Below are 12,964 nucleotides of genomic sequence, written 5' to 3'. Positions count from 1 at the left end.
AGCACAGAGCACTGAGCAGTGTTCCCTGTGCTGCACAGCAGGTTCTCCTTTGTTTCCTATTTTCTTACATAATAGTGTATATATATCTATCTATCTCAATCTCCCAGTCCATCCCAGCCCTCACCCACTTTCTCCCTTGCTGTCCATACATTTGTCCTCTACCTCTGTGTTTCTATTTCTGCTTTGCAAATAGGTTCATCTGTACCATTTTTCTAGATTCCACATATATGCGTTTATATTAATTATAGTCTCTGCAGGAATTCATCTCAGCTACTATGCAGTACAGTAGCAAATAGATGGGGAAACAAGGGAAACAATGACAGGCTTTATTTCGGGGGGCTCCAAAATTACTGCACATGGTGACTGCAGCCACGAAATTAAAAGAGGCTTGCTCTTTGGAAGGAAAGCTATGACCAACCTAGACAGCTTACTGAAAAGCACAGAGATTACTTTGCTACAACACTCTGTCTAGTCAAAGGAAGTCTACCCTGAATACTTGTTGGGAGGACTGATGCCGAAGCTGAAGCTCCAATACTTTGGCCACCTGATGTGAAAAGCCGACTCATTGGAAAAGACCCTGATGCTGGAAAGATTGAAGGCAGGAGGAGAAGGGGACGACAGAGGATGAGATGGTTGGATGGCATCACCAACTCAGGGGTCATGAGTTTGAGCAAACTCTGGGAGTCGGTGATAGACAGGGAAGTCTGGTGTGCTGCAGTCCATGGGGTCGCAAAGAGTCGGACACGACTGAGGGACTGAACTGAACTGTGCAGTACCTAGCTTGGTGACTGACCAAAAGAGGTGCAACAAATACTTGCCTACTTAACTAACGGCTCTAGGTGACTCACCTAGAGCCAGACATCCTGGAATGCGAAGTCAAGTGGGCCTTAAGAAGCATCATTACAAACAAAGCTAATGGAGGTGGTGGAATTCCAGTTGAGTTATTTCAAATCCTAAAAGATGATGCTGTGAAAGTGCTGCACTCAATATGCCAGCAAATCTGGAAACCTCAACAGTGGACACAAGACTGGAAAAGGTCAGTTTTCATTCCAGTGCCAAAAATGTTCAAACTACCACACAGTTGCACTCATCTCACATGCTAGTAAAGTAATGCTCAAAATTCTCCAAGCCAGGCTTCAAGAGTACATGAACCATGAACTTCCAGATGTTCAACCTCGATTTAGAAAAGGCAGAGGAACCAAAGATCAAATTGTCAACATCTGCTGGATCATCAAAAAAGCAAGAGTTCCAGAAAAACATCTATTTCTGCTTTATTGACTATGCCAAAATCTTTGACTGTGTGGATCACAACAAACCATGGAAAATTCTGAAAGAGATGGAAATACCAGACCACCTGACCTGCCTCCTGAGAAACCTGTATGCAGGTCAAGAAGCAACAGTTAGAACTGGACATTGGAACAACAGACTGGTTCCAAATCAGGAAAGGAGTACGTCAAGGCTGCATATTGTCATCCTGCTTATTTAACTTCTATGCAGAGTACATCATGAGAAATGCTGGGCTGGATGAAGCACAAACTGTAATCAAGATTGCCTGAAGAAATATCAATAACCTCAGATATGCAGATGACACTACCCTTATGGTAGAAAGTGAAGAAGAACTAAAGAGCCCCTTCATGAAAGTGAAAGAGCAGAGTGAAGAAGTTGGCTTAAAGCTCAACATTCAGAAAACTAAGATCATGGCATCCGGTTCTATCACATCATGCAAATAGATGGGGAAACAGTGGAAACAGTGAGGGACTTGATTTTTCTGGGCTCCAGATTCACTGCAGGTGGTGACTGCAGCCATGAAATTAAAAGACACTTACTGCTTGGAAGGAAAGTTAGGACCAACCTAGAGAGCATATTAAAAAGCAGAGACATTACTTTGCCAACAAAGGTCCGTCTAGTCAAGGCTATGGTTCTTCCTGTGGTCATGTATGGATGTGAGAGTTGGACTGGAAAGAAAGCTGAGCATCGGAGAATTGATGCTTTTGAACTGTGGTGTTGGAGAAGACTCTTGAGAGTCCCTTCTACTGCAAGGAGGTCCACCCAGTCCATCCTAAAGGAAATCAGTCCTGAATACTCATTGGAAGGACTGATGCTAAAACTGAAACTCTAATACTTTGGCCACCTGATGTAATGAACTGACTCATTGGAAAAGACCCTGATGCTGGGAGAGATTGAAGGCAGGAGGAGAAGGGGCCACAGAGGATGAGATGGTTGGATGGCATCACTGACTCAATGGGCATGAGTTTGAGTAAGCTCCGGGAGTTGGTGATGGACAGGGAAGCCTGGCATGCTTCAGTCCATGAGGTTGCAAAGAGTCAGACGTGACTGCACGACTGAACTGAACTAACTGCTGACAAATCCCATGATCAGGAATTTTGGTCGTTTATCTCCTGAGTGTCTAGCATAGTGCCTGGCACACAGTAGGTGCTCAGCGAACACTACTGAATGAATAAAGTACCAAGAGCACAGGCTCTGCACCCACTGCAGAGCTCCAGAGATGCAAACACAGGAAGGGCAGTGGCAGCAGGACACGGGCTGGAGCTGTCCTGGGCTCCTTGAGGAGAGCGACCCATGGCCCACCCAGCTGTGTGGGCAGCGCTTAAAACTTTTCCTCAAAAAAAAAATTTATGCGTATATGTATGCACTCCTAAATATTTGTTTATACACAATCTACATAATACATAAAAATATCCTCACTCCATATGTGTATATATACATATGGAGTGTATACATATAAAATCAGTTCAGTTCAGTCACTCAGTCGTGTCCAACTCTTTGTGACCCCATGGGCTGCAGCACGCCAGGCTTCCCTGTCCTTCACCAACTCCCAGAGCTTACTCAAACTCATGTCCATCAAGTCGGTGATGCCATCCAACCATCTCATCCTCTGTCGTCCCCTTCTCCTCCTGCCTTCAATCTTTCCCAGCATCAGGGTCTTTTCAAACCCCTCACACCAGGTGGCCAAAGTACTGGAGATTCAGTTTCAGCTTCAGTCATTCTGATGAATATTCAGGACTGATTTCCTTTAGGATGGACTAGTTGGATATTCTTGTAGTCCAAGGGACTCTCAAGAGTCCTCTCCAACACTACAGTTCAAAAGCATCAATTCTTCGGCGCTCAGCTTTCTTTATGGTCCAACTCTCACATCCATACATGATTACTGGAAAAACCATAGCCTTGACTAGATGGACCCTGTTGGCAAAGTAATGTCTCTGCTTTTTAATATGCTGTCTAGGTTGGTCATAACTTTCCTTCCAAGGAGTAAGTGTCTTTTAATTTCATGGCTGCAGTCACCATCTGCAGTGATTTTGGAGCCCAAAAAAATGAAGTCTGCCACTGTTTCCACTGTTTCCCCATCTATTTGCCATGAAGTGATGGGACCAGATGCCATGATCTTCGTTTTCTGAATGTTGAGCTTTAAACCAACTTTTTCACTTCCTCTTTCACTTTCATCAAGAGGCTCTTTAGTTCTTTTTCACTTTCTGCCATAGGGATGGTGTCATCTGCATATCTGAGGTTATTGATATTTCTCCAGGCAATCTTGAATCCAGCTTGTGCTTCAACCAGCCCAGCGTTTCTCATGATGTACTCTGCATAGAAGTTAAATAAGCAGGGTGACAATATACAGCCTTGACGTACTCCTTCTCCTATTTGGAACCAGTCTGTTGTTCCATGTCCAGTTCTAACTGTTGCTTCCTGACCTGCGTACAGATTTCTCAAGAGGCAGGTCAGGTGGTCTGGTATTCCCATCTCTTTCAGAATTTTCCACAGTTTATTGTGATCCACATAGTCAAAGTCTTATGGCATAGTCAATAAAGCAGAAGGAGATGTTTTTCTAGAACTCTCTTGCTTTTTCGATGATCCAGCGGATGTTGGCAATTTGATCTCTGGTTCCTCTGCCTTTTCTAAAACCAGCTGGAACATCTGGAAGTTCACATATAAAATAGGTAAATATAAAAAAATGTGTGTGTATACATATATAATAGGTAAAAAATTACATGTAAGTAAATTAATTCGTGTACAGCCTTGACTGGGAATGGCGAGAGATGGGGCAGGACAGCCGGGGCCACCCCCTGGCCCCTCGGGGACCGCCAGAGTGGAAGGGCGCGGCCGCGGCGAGGTTGGCCTTTCCGGCTTGCTGTCCGCCGCGCCACCGTTGGGTGGGCTCCGGGCTGCTGATCCGGGCTGCGCGGCCCGGGAGCCGGGAGGCTGGCGGCGTCCGCAGCTCCGATCCTGTGCGAGAGCCCCAGGTCGCCCGGCTGCGCGCGGGGCCCCCGTCCCCGGCGGCGCTGGCAGGGCCGGCCCGAGGATGCTCCTGCTTCTGTCCCCCGGCAGAGGTGGGGCGCCGGCCGGCGGAGGCGCAGCGAGGGACTCGTGGAGTGTGGGAGCGCGGGCGCCGCCCCCTGCAAGCTGGCTCTCACTTGCGCGGGCTTGCAATGAATGACTCTGGAGGCTGAGGTCGGTGCGACGGGGTCTGGTCACTGTCCCTGTTCCCCGAGGCTGGTAGCACAGGTACTCAAGCCATCCTGGAGTTGTACTGAAATCACGTGAAAAGGTGATCCGTTTCTGTTTTCAGTCCATTCAGACTGAGTATGAGAGAGACTCCCATTGGTCCTTGGATGGTCTTTAATACCTAACACGTGTTAATAAATACACCTTTTCAATCAAGATAGAATAGGCCCCAGGTCAGGAGTTTGGGGTTGGCAACAGCATCTGACCAGAATTTGATAACATTGCTTTTGTTTTCACTTTATTTCTTTTTGTTCACTTATATGTGTAATTAATTTCTATTCGTGGTAGGTAAGGTCGGCTGTCGATGGTGTTGATACAAAGTTGTTTTAAAATAAAGTAAAAATGACTCCATTTATTGAAAGATAAGTAATAGTGTAGTTGGTTTGTGGATGCAGAAAAGTGTGGAAATATAACAGGCTGGAGAATGACTTCCTTGTGTCTAGACTGAACAGGGGTCTTTTTGAAGAGGAGACTTGTCATTTTGAAGTTTTTCCTTATTTGAATGAGCTCTGAGAGCTAATTCCTTTTCTCACACCAGTGTCCTGGGTGACACACTACATCGGTGGTGCAATAGAATTGTTCTTATCACATAATTTGAAGCTGATTACAGTTTAAGCAGAGTTTTATTTATTTTTAATTAATTTTAATTGGAGAGTAATTACATTATTGTGATGGTTTTTTGCTGCACATCAAAATGAATCGGCCACAGGTATACTCCTATCCTGAACACACCTCCCACCTCCCTCCCACCCTATCCCTCTGGGTTGTCCCAGAGCACCGGCTTTGGGTGCCCTTAAGCAGGGTTTTAAAACAACTGGGTACTTAGTGACCCCAAATGATATGATAATGGTTTTAATTCCATTATCTGCTATGTAGGGCCTTTTTTTTTCTTTTTTTCTATTTTTGGTGTAATTGCCACTTCCCTCCTCTCACTCTTTTCAGAGTTCTGTTTTGAGTTAAGGGGATACATAAACACCCACTCCTAAATTGATACGGTTCCCCACAGAGTGCAGGTTTTCCTGGCCCAGAAGGAAGAGAAAATTTGCCAAATAGACATTTTCAACAGAAGTACTTCTGGGGGTATCTTTTGGAAATGTCCTGTCTTCTTTGCTGGCCGTCATCCGTCTTTCTTAATTTCACTCAGAGTTAACCTTTATAGCAGTCAGTTGTTGAAATGAAAACTTAACAGTCAACTGTACTTACAGCAATGATGGTACCACTTGGGGAAAACTCATTTTAAAACTTTGTTTTGTGAATTTCTTTAGCATGAAAAAGCAGTGTCCCTGCTAAATGAAATAGATATAGGAAGATTTCCATGATTGCTCACCCGAATTCTTCAAAAACTTCACCTGAAGGTTTGTATGTTTGTATTTCTATAGCTTATAATTTGTTCTTATGATTCCACTGCAACTCTAGGTTTCTACTTGAAGAACTTTTTGCAAGGTGCTGTTCTGCATCAATACTGGAGAATACTAGATCTCTAGAAAATTTGATGATCAAAAGTTTGGGAAATTCTGTCTTCATTCATTCTGTCTTCTACTTGTTTAAAAAAAAGTTATGGAACTTTTCAGAGTATATTTTATGGTAGTGTTAATAATAAATATTTAAGGGTGAATATTGTGTGCAGAATTTTTCATATGTATTTGACCATGGAACTGTTTCATCTGTTTTGGGGCAAAGGCTTTGTGGAACTTGCTTTGGGAAAATTCTGATATCACGATTTCATTCTTCCTCTTAATAATAATTCTGTGGTTTTGCCCTCAACCAGTATATAATATTTCTCTTCCACTTTTATTTCAAGGGTGTGGTTATCTTGAAAGTATTGATAGTTGGTAATTCACTGCTTGGTCACCAAACTTAGTTAATTTCTTTATTGGGTTATAGAAGAATTATGAAAATCAGACACAAGAAATACCCAATTCATAACCAGAAACTAGTGTAAGCCAATATACTTTGTTTACAGAAGTCTAGAATGGGTACCATACATTTCAGAAAGATTGCTTTTAAAACTTTAAGTTATCTGATAGATTGACTTGTGGGTACCACCATATTTCCCCATTATGATAATTAGGTTTTAGTATATTAACATAAAGGACAAATCACAGGTGCAAACCCCAGCATATAGAAATGTGTGAGGATTTTGGTTGTTGTTGTTACAGTGTGTTTAGGGTTCTGCTGGCATTTCTCTATATAGAAAAATTAATATTCGCTTTCCATTTCATATTTAAGTTTCTTGGACACTTGGTTTCTAATTTTATAACATGGGCCTTAAATTTTTTCTCCCATTGAGAGGATAAAAGTGAATATATCTCTTTAACTTTCTCTTTAATGCCCACGTATGTGTGGGTTACTTTTGGTACAGAGGGAGAAGTTAAGCTGCTGTTGGAAGCAAATAATGTGACTTATATTTAATATTTATCTGCCCAGGGTTGTCGTTGGGTTAAGATGTTGAAGATGTGTTTGGAACTTTGTTTTAGAGCTGTATTCTCCATTTGTTGTTCTGCTCACATATTTTAAACTCCACCTTATTTTAAGGGTGTGTGTGTCATGTATCAGTGAATGGGGGGAGATAAATGTTTCCTTGTCCCCCTTCACTCCAAACCACTTTATTAATAAAATGCTTTTGAAGATCTTAAGAATGTTCTTTTTTTTTTTTTTTTTTGCTCTCTTTTTCAAAAAAATCTCACTTTCTTATACATTTTGAGGACATTGAAGTTTGTTTTTCTATGTGCTCAATCACTATTTTTATTTTGTCTAAAAAGCACCTCATTTGGTGTATGTTAAAAGGAATCAGTTGACAAACTTGGAAGTTAGATCGTACATATTCATTGAATTTAATGCAACATGTGGCTCAGTGATTATACATCAGTAATACTGTTATTCTGTTCCTCATATTGACAAACTCTGGTACTGTAAGTCATTATTTCAAGAAGGTATATGGTAGTCACAGATAATTACATTAAGCGATTCATCATTCAGGTTGACCCAAGTCTTTACATTCAAAGACTGCCTTTATTAACTCACATGCTGCTGCTGCTGCTAAGTCGCTTCAGTCATGTCCGACTCTGTGCGACCCCATAGATGGCAGCCCACCAGGCTCCCCGGACCCTGGGACTCTCCAGGCAAGAACACTGGAGTGGGTTGCCATTTCCTTCTCCAATGCGTGAAAGTGAAGTCGCTCAGTCTTGTCCGACCCTCAGCGACTCCATGGACTGCAGCCTACCAGGCTCCTCCGTCCATGGGATTTTCCAGGCAAGAGTACTGGAGTGGGGTGCCATTGCCTTCTCCACAGTTGTCCCTAATCTTCATTTCTGCCAGCTCTTCCCATAAACTTCCTGCACATTAATGTTAGAAAGAGTGATGGATGGTTTCTTTTTTTTCTTTTACATATAAGGAATATTATGGAGAGATGGGTTTTAGGGTTTCTAAGGTCAATGCAGAAGGTGCCGATCTCATAGAGACGAGACTGTTTCAGGGAGGGAGAGGCAGTTCCTTAGGAAAGCATCGCATTGGATCCTAACATGACACTTCTTCATAAGTCAGTTTCAGTTGTATTATTTTTCTTCGGAAGTTTGTTGGAGCTGTTTGCTGTTTCTGTTGAGCATTTAGATTGGAGTGCATGTTTCTCTTTAGCCCTAGAATCACCCTAGTACACATGAGACCTCAGTACACACTGACTGAGGAAACAGAAGACACATTTTGCATCGCACACTCACACTGACTTCAGGACTTAACTTGTTCAGGGAATGGTGGACCTAATTATTTAGTTTAGAGTAGGAAATGGCAACCCACTCCAGTATTCTTGCCTGGAGAATCCCGTGGACTGAGGAGCCTTGTGGGCTACAGTCTATGGGGTCGCAAAGAGTTGGGCACGACTGAGTGACTAAGCAACAACAATTATTTAGTTAGTATTCTATCTCTGTTTGCAAAGTGTACAGTTGAAGTCATATAAGTGAATCCTGTTTGAATTCACATAAACTAAATATGTTACTCTGTTGTATTAACTGATGACTTATTTACACTTTGTCCCTTTTGTGTCTTACTAACTTACGCCTTCAGAATCTTCAGGTTCTCTTGTCTTAAAATTTAAAAGTACTACTGTATTCATTAAAGAAAGTCTCTTACCTATTACCAGTCTCTTACTGATTTATGGGATTAGAGCCTGTGAGGAGAGAGAAAGGTTTCTTAAACACAAACTCACTGGTATTCTGTATTTGTCAGGTAAGTATATTCTTATAAAAATCTTGTAGGTAAACAAATATTCTGTGTGTCCTAGTGAAAAAAAGGAGGGGATAAGACAGTATAGATTTAGGTGTTAACTTTTAAAGTGGGAGGAATGTGAGTATCTTCACGTAGTTGGTGCCAATTTGAGGAATTCTAATATGATTTCCTGTTTTCCTTCAAATTGTACTGAGTTGGGTTCCGTTGCTGCAAGCCAAGTTATTTTAATTGAATTTAGATTCAGACATGACTGTTTCCCATGGCTTCCATTCTTGTAGGCTCTAGTATACTTCTTTGTACAGTAAGGGTTTGCCTTTATTTATATTCACAGCATTAATCACCTATTAATTTTTCATTCTAGGTTATTAAAACATCACATTCATTAGTACAGTAATTAGAAAATCAATTATCCTCCTAAGCACCAAAAAATTTGAGAACGACTGTGATATTTAATTTCTTATATTTTAAAAGGTCTGGCTGAAGATTTTGATTTGAGTTTTGTCCCCATGTTAATATTGTTGTAGGGAGGTTTAGACTTATTAAATAGGTGTGTGTCCTGGAACAAGACATTTTTCTGGATCCTAGTGATTTCTACCATCCAGCTAAAAACTAACTGTATTACATTTGGTAGATAGTGGAGAATAAGGTGAAGGATTTGAAGGTGCATTGATATGTACTAAAAACAACTAAAAACAACACAGGCTTTGGGATCACACTGTTTACCTCTTGGGGAATAGCTGAAGAATCTCAAGCAGGTTACTTACCTAGTTGAAACTTAAATTCTAGTCTGAAAGTTTGGACAATAATAGCAACCTTCCAAGGTTTGTCTGGAATTAAATACAGTGCATGCGTGCTCAGTCGTGTATGACTCTCTGGCAACTCTGTGGACTGTAACCTGCCAGACTCCTCTGTCCATTGGATTTCCCAGACAATACTCTAGTATTGGAGTGGGTTGCCATTTCTTCCTCCAGGGGATCTTCTCAACTCAGGGATCAAACGTGTATCTTTTGTGTCTCCTGCATTGGTAGGTGGATTCTTTACCACTGTGCCACCTCAGAAGCCCTTAAGTATGGTTGGAAATGTTAAAGCATCTATTATGGTATAGCACATTCATATCTTAATTTTTTAAAGAAGTCTTTCCAGTTTAGGGCAGGAGAATAGAAATGCCTAGCTCTTTATAAGGCCATTGTTAAGTTTTGCCAAAAGTGAAACTAGTTGTGAAAGTAGAAGGCATAAAGAAGATAATTCCTGCTTCTTCTTTCTTTCTTTTTTTTTTTTTTTTACAAATAGTCTCTCTATTGTCTTTAGGATAAATTTAGGAAGAACATGTTTAAGGGAAGATTCAGTTCAGTTCAGTTCAATTCAGTCACTCAGTCATGTCCGACTCTTTGCGACCCCATGAATCGCAGCACGCCAGGCCTCCCTGTCCATCACCAACTCCCGGAGTTCACCCAAACTCATGTGCATCGAGTCGGTGATGCCATCCAGCAATCTCACCCTCTGTTGTCTCCTTCTCCTCCTGCCCCCAATCCCTCCCAGCATCAGAGTCTTTTCCAATGAGTCAGCTCTTCGCATGAGGTGGCCAAAGTATTGGAGCTTCAGCCTCAGCATCAGTCCTTCCAATGAACACTGAGGACTGATCTCTTTTAGGATGGACTAGTTGGATCTCCTTGCAGTCCAAGGGACTCTCAGGAGTCTTCTCCAACACCACAGTTCAAAAGCATAATTCTTCAGCACTCAGCCTTCTTCACAGTCCAACTCTCACATCCATACATGACCACTGGAAAAACCATAGCCTTGACTAGATAGACCTTTGTTGGCAAAGTAATATCTCTGCTTTTGAATATACTATCTAGTTTGGTCATAATTTTCCTCCCAAGGAATAAGCATCTTTTAATTTCATGGCTGCAATCACCATCCACAGTGATTTTGGAGCCCAGAAAAATAAAGTCTGACACTGTTTCCACTGTTTCCCCATCTATTTCCCATGAAGTGATGGGGCCAGATGCCATGATCTTCGTTTTCTGAATGTTGAGCTTTAAGCCAACTTTTTCACTCTCCACTTTCACTTTCATCAAGAGGCTTTTGAGTTCCTCTTCACTTTCTGCCATAAGGGTAGTGTCATCTGCATATCTGAGGTTATTGATATTTCTCCCGGCAATTTTGATTCCAGGTTGTGCTTCTTCTAGCCCAGCGTTTCTCATGATGTTCTCTGCATATAAATTAAATAAGCAGGGTGACACAGATCTATTAAAGGACCTTACTGAATTTTGTTCTTTGGTGCTAGTGACCTTTCTCTAGCTGTTTTAACCAAGTGAAAAAAGGTTAAAGCTCTACAGTAAAACAATCTGACTAAAAATAAAGCTGCATACTTAATAGAAAGCCTGGCCCTTTGCTTATAAGTGGGAGAATATAACTGAATGTTTGATGAATGCAGAACTTTCATAAGATTTGAGACTATATCAGTTCAACTTTAAAATAAAGAGGAAAAGAAGTTCAAAATGTACAGATCATCAGATGAGAGTATAAATTATATGGGAAAGTGTATATAAAATAGAAATTAGAGAGGCTGTGGGCATCCTAATATCACATCTATCCTGAAGATATAAAAAATTAAAGTGTCTTCCAATTTTGCATTTTTAACTAGAGAAAAGTCGTTTTCTGTGAATACTTCTGTTTACCAAACAACCACTGATTTGGTTCTAAAAGAATTACATTCTTTAAGTCCTGTAAGAATTTCATCTGAAATAGTTTTAGCAGTATACAGTATCAGTAATTATGATATGATGTCAGCATAATGTTTGCATCTTCTAAAACTGGTTTGGAATTTGCTTAGTGCAGTTTTACCCAATTATGTTAGTGACCTTGAGAATTTAAAAAAAAAAAAAAAAAACAGTTGCAGCAGTGTCCTGTGAAAGAAGTTTCTGTAAGCTGAAGTTAATTTAAAATTACTTAAGATTGTCACTTATTTTGGGCTCCAGTTACAATTTTAGGACCTGGCAAAATTCAGTTAAAATTTCTATTTGCTTTATTCAGAGTATGAAGGAGTAAATTTCCCCCCTAATTTGTTTATGGAGACCTACATTTCATAAAGGACTTAAACAAAAGCATCTTGGGTCAAGGATTTGCATAAAATGTTCGTTTCTCTCAATGCAGTTAAATGGATGCTCTTTCAGAAGATGTTTGAGCATGCTTTGGCATTGCCTTTCTTTGGGATTGGAACGAAAACTGACCTTTTCCAGTCCTGTGGCCACTGCTGAGTTTTCCACATTTGCTGGCATATTGAGTGCAGCACTTTCACAGCATCATCTTTCAGGATTTGAAATAGCTCAACTGGAATTCCATCACCTCCACTAGCTTTGTTCGTAGTGATGCTTTCTAAGGCCCACTTGACTTCACATTCCAGGATGTCTGGCTCTAGGTCAGTGATCACACCATCGTGATCATCTGGGCCGTGAAGATGTTTTTTGTACAGTTCTTCTGTGTATTCTTGCCATCTCTTCTTAATATCTTCTGTTTCTGTTAGGTCCATACCATTTCTGTCCTTTATCGAGCCCATGTTTGCATGAAATGTTCCTTTGGTATCCTGATTTTCTTGAAGAGATCCCTAGTCTTTCCCATTCTGTTGTTTTCCTCTTATTTCTTTGCACTGATTGCTGAAGAAGGCTTTCTTATCTCTTCTTGCTATTCTTTGGAACTCTGCATTCAGATGTTTATATCTTTCCTTTTCTCCTTTGCTTTTCGCTTCTCTTCTTTTCACAGCTATTTGTAAGGCCTCCCCAGACAGCCATTTTGCTTTTTTGCATTTCTTCTCCATGGGGATGGTCTTGATCCCTGTCTCCTGTACAATGTCACGAACCTCCATCCATAGTTCATCTGGCACTCTATCTATCAGATCTAGGCCCTTAAATCTATTTCTCACTTCCACTGTATAATCATAAGGGATTTGATTTAGGTCATACCTGAATGGTCTAGTGGTTTTCCCTACTTTCTTCAATTTAAGTCTGAATTTGGCAGTAAGGAGTTCATGGTCTGAGCCACAGTCAGCTCCTGGTCTTGTTTTTGCTGACTGTATAGAGCTTCTCCATCTTTGGCTGCAAAGAATATAATCAATCTGATTTCGGTGTTGACCATCTGGTGATGTCCATGTGTAGAGTCTTCTCTTGTGTTGTTGGAAGAGGGTGTTTGTTATGACCAGTGCATTTTCTTGGCAAAACTCTAT

The sequence above is a fragment of the Bos grunniens genome, chromosome 10 (genome assembly GCF_055505025.1).
Source record: "Bos grunniens cultivar Pamir isolate PY7600 chromosome 10, Bosgru_T2T1.0, whole genome shotgun sequence".
NCBI lineage: Eukaryota > Metazoa > Chordata > Mammalia > Artiodactyla > Bovidae > Bos > Bos grunniens.
This window is presented reverse-complemented; position numbering follows the sequence as displayed.